Here is a 4,318-nt window from a genome sequence, read left to right as displayed (position 1 = left end):
TTCTTTCTTTTAGGTATGAAATTCATGCATAACCTCTCCTTAATGTTAAGATTGTGGAATTTTTTTTCGCAATTTGTAATTGCTTTTACACCTTATTGCAGAATGATCAAATCAAACAGTCTCAAGCTAAAGTGGTTAAAATAATTGAGAAGAGGTCCCTTTTACTGAGAATTGGTTCTCTCTCAGTTCAATGTGCTTCATCATTTGTCAGGGGAAGTGTTGAAAGCAAAATGGTTCTGTCTTGATCCTAAGCTATCATCAGAACTGACATTGTTACGCAAGCGGTATGTCAATATCTTGGGATTTCCCTTCCAGAATGTTCATATTTCGAGTGGCCTTAAGGATGCAAAGGTAAATTCTTTTATGTTTGTACTATGTGTGAGGAACTGAGGATGCTTCCAAAGCTATTATTTTTGTTTGTTAAAGTATTTTTCGTTCTCTATTTCTTGCTTCAGTTTTGACAAATACAAGCATACTTATGGAGCCCTTATTATCATGAATTTTGTATTCGTTACTTCTTGTATCTTCTCATCATTGTAATGGTTGGGATAGTCTTTAAGGAGAATTGAAATTTCTAACTGTGCAAGTTTTACATAGAAAGTGGGCCTTTCACTGAAGAAATAAATGAGGGTTTTTTTCGTCAAACAAGTTAATTTTATTTTTCATTTTTTTTTCCTCTTCCTTTGTGCGTGATGAAGTACACCTGCTGGTTGAATATCATAACCATATTTTAGTGCAACAAAGAGTCTCTTAGTCTACCTCATTCACACCAGGAGAATATTATCTTCGCAATACCTAATTGATTCCTTCAAGAGCAAAATCAAAATGTCATGCAGCTTGATATTATCACCCTTAGTGGTTATCTATGCAAGTATCAACAAAGAAAACAAGTGATAACAAATGAATCAATGACAACATTCTTCTTTTACTGGAACGATGCATGAAAATATTTTTCTTCTAAAGAAACTTAAAAATTGAAGGATGCAACTGATGCTACACAGTCTCTTCTATTAAGATACAAAAGGTAAAAACAAAATGTCAGATTAAGATTGACAATAATAAACTTATTTTTCTTAAATCAAATTGTCAAACAAGAATTAAAAGCTACTTCAAGATAGTTGTCAATCAATTTTCCTCTAGATAACTTCATTACTGTTTTATGATTACCTTATTTCATGGCATTCATATGGCATAGTCGCTTGTGACTAGGAAAATATTATTTGAATGATAGGATTGTGGTGTTTCTTATCTGTTTATTTTAATTTTGTTGTAAATCTTCCAGGTGCATATATTGTTTTTAAGATGATGTATACCTGAAACCTGATTATTTACCACACTTTAAGGTCAGTTTAGTAGCATGTGATTGTATTTTGAGTTTATTTTCAGTGTTGTCGGTTTGATTAGTGGACACTTAAAAATAGCTTTTGTACTCAAATAAATAGGAATTTTACTGGATAGGCATTGTCAATATTCCAATTTCAGTTCTTAAATATAATGTTCAACTGGAGGCACATACAAAATTCTTATTATTGAACTGAGTCCTAGCACAGAGATTACACTTCATGATTTATTCATCTCAGAGATGTAACAAACAACAGCTTTTCTGCACTGTCCTGTTTGCACCTCGGTTTGACCTTTCTTTCAATTTTTGTTCTTATCTTGACCTTTAGTTCCTTGTATAGTGTTTTTTCACCAACACTAGCCAAAACATCTTGCCCAATGTAAACAGGATGATGTAGGTGACCCAGAGAGCAGACATAAAGGAATGCTTGAGACAGAGAACTTGTAGGTATCACAAATTCTCTTCTTCTTTTTTTTCAAATAATGGTAACTTACTATAACCTAAGTGTAGTTCCCCTTCAAAAGTATTACAAATTTCAACTTGTAGTTCAATTTTGTGCCTCACAAAATGTTAATCGAACCTCTTTGGGGCCTTTTTATATTTATGGGCCACTTAACTATAATCCAATTGCAGAGTTCAATTAACTTAACAATTGTTCAGTTAGTGAAATGAACGACTAACTGCTATGTTGCTCCATACTATTTTAGTTCAATTTTTGCAAGCATAATGAAATTGTTGAAGAGTATTAAGTTACAGATAGTTAAAGGTGGGGATCCACTGTTGTAGCTACTAAAAAATAGTGCTTATCAACTGGTGTGGAAATATGATTTAATTATTAAATTGTCTACTGAGGATAAGTTTGATATTAATTTTTAAGTGCCCAATCTCTGTGAATTTCTTCCTCATCTATTATGTGGCTTCATTGCAGTTACAACTACAATAAAAAATGGAGAAGTCTTTGCCAATTTTTTTAGGTTTGTATCTTGGGCTACTGTATTACTTAAACTAGAATTGTATCAAATATGCATGCCGAGATGATTAATTTGCATGGCCCTTAAATATGGACAAACAATTGTGAACTAAATAATGTACATTGATGATGAGAATATTGAAAATATGTTAATCACCAAGTCTTGCTCATTTTTAAGTTGTCCATAATTATATTATCCCCCTTCCTTTAAATGACCTTCCAGATAAAACTTCTATTTTAGGATGATTAGCCATATTTGAAGAAGTTGACGAATCTGAGATAAATTGACTGCATACAAAATAGATTTATATCATATTTTTTAATGTCATGACTGCAATAGAAAAATTGATGGTCCACTCACTCGATAAAGGGTTAATGAGTTAAAGAAGTATGCAGTGACTATAAGTTGGGAAGGAATGTGTCATGTCAGGGATGCTAATCAGGAAGATATGTGAAGTAACTTATGGTGCTAAAAGTGTCAATTTTTTCAACAAGTTTTAATCTTGTTTGGGATTTTTTGGTGGAGCAGCAGGGGAAACGACAGTGTTTGTGTTTGATCTTTATAAGTACATTAAAAGGGAACACATGGAAGTGAACTTTTAGCTCAATTACACATAAGTCTAGGGAGGTGTTCTTTCCTATTATACTAAAGACAATCACCGAGAGCTTGTATGGTCATTTTTTTGGTAGCAAAATATGCGATCTGATTTACTGTTGTCGTTGTGTATAACAAATTGTTCGATATAATTATCTTTATTTTACTGATTGAAGCAAATAGTATAATACCCTTCGTGAGTAACATGAACTTTAATCTTCAAATTTGGTTTTATTTTCAAGCAAATTATAGACATTATAACTGCAGGAATATACTCTAGGATTACTTGTGAATTGAAAGAGGCGCGTTATTCATGATTAGTAAGATAGTGCCTCGATGGAAACAATAATTGGTGCAGGTCAGACTCTTACACAAAATGATCATTCGTGTGAACATGTGGTGTAGTTGCCTTCACAGGAGCAACTATCTCCACTGATGCGGATCTGCTTGCATGAATATTTTAGGCTGAATAGAATATCCTTAGTTGGAGAGTTGCTTGCCACCATGATATTTCCATGTCACTATTCTAGATAATTTAATTTTTATATATGTGGATAGTGTTGTTTTTTATCTGATTTTATGGCCTTTTTGGTGCTTTTTACTTTGGGTAGATTTTGACGTTTAAGGCTTGATTTAAGAGCTATTGTTTCGATTGTACCACGTATTTATTTCTAATGTAGAACATCTTATCTCTCATCATTAAGGGACAGTTGGAGAGGACTAACATAGCATAAGAAAATTGTACCAAAAGCAAGCTAAATTGTACTACTTTCTCTTTTTATATAACCATTCTATAGTGTACAGTGAAAGCCTTTAAATTTTTTGCTCTGTCTGGCCCTTTTTTATTCGCAATAGTTGCTTTATATCCACGTGTAAGGACATATATCTTGGATTGAAACTGAACACTCATTTAGTTGAATTGAGATATTGAATTGTCACATATGAATATTCAAAAATCGTCTCAAAAAGAGTTTGTTTTATATTCAATTAAATTAATTTGGTTTAAAGTATAAGTTATTTATTTTATTAGTTTAATTATTCTTATTTTATATTATTTTGTCTTATTTAATTTTGTTGATTTCAAAAGCACATTTTATTTAAGTTGTTTAAATAATATATATATTATTAATTAGCATATTTTATAAAAATTTGAAAATCATCTCAAAAAGATTTTGTTTTAATTAAATATTTGGTTAATTAGTTTAGTGATTTTGACACTTTTTGGAACTCTTAAATAATATATATATTATTATTATTATATTATCAAATAGCATATTTTATAAATATTCAAAAATCGCCTCAAAAAGAGTTTGTTTTATATTCAATTAAATTAATTTGGTTTAAAGTATAAGTTATTTATTTTATTAGTTTAATTATTCTTATTTTATATTATTTTGTCTTATTTAATTTT

At 30.6% G+C, this 4,318-nt stretch overlaps 1 long non-coding RNA gene across 2 annotated transcripts; it reads left to right on the top strand.

Annotated features, from left to right (window-relative positions):
- The first annotated feature begins 234 nt into the window (after positions 1 to 234).
- Positions 235 to 2,697, top strand: LOC107059261 (uncharacterized). 2 transcript variants are annotated; one of them, XR_001472566.1, is made up of 4 exons: positions 235 to 351; positions 1,283 to 1,343; positions 1,730 to 1,785; positions 2,271 to 2,697. It is a non-coding gene; the product is annotated as an uncharacterized lncRNA (long non-coding RNA). The 2 variants fall into 2 exon arrangements; XR_001472567.1 differs by lacking the exon at positions 1,283 to 1,343.
- Positions 2,698 to 4,318: the final 1,621 nt, after the last annotated feature.

Source organism: Solanum tuberosum, unplaced genomic scaffold (genome assembly GCF_000226075.1).
Source record: "Solanum tuberosum cultivar DM 1-3 516 R44 unplaced genomic scaffold, SolTub_3.0 scf01095, whole genome shotgun sequence".
Lineage (NCBI taxonomy): Eukaryota > Viridiplantae > Streptophyta > Magnoliopsida > Solanales > Solanaceae > Solanum > Solanum tuberosum.
Note: the sequence above shows the minus strand (reverse complement) of the source record. Positions and strands in the feature narration are given on the sequence as shown.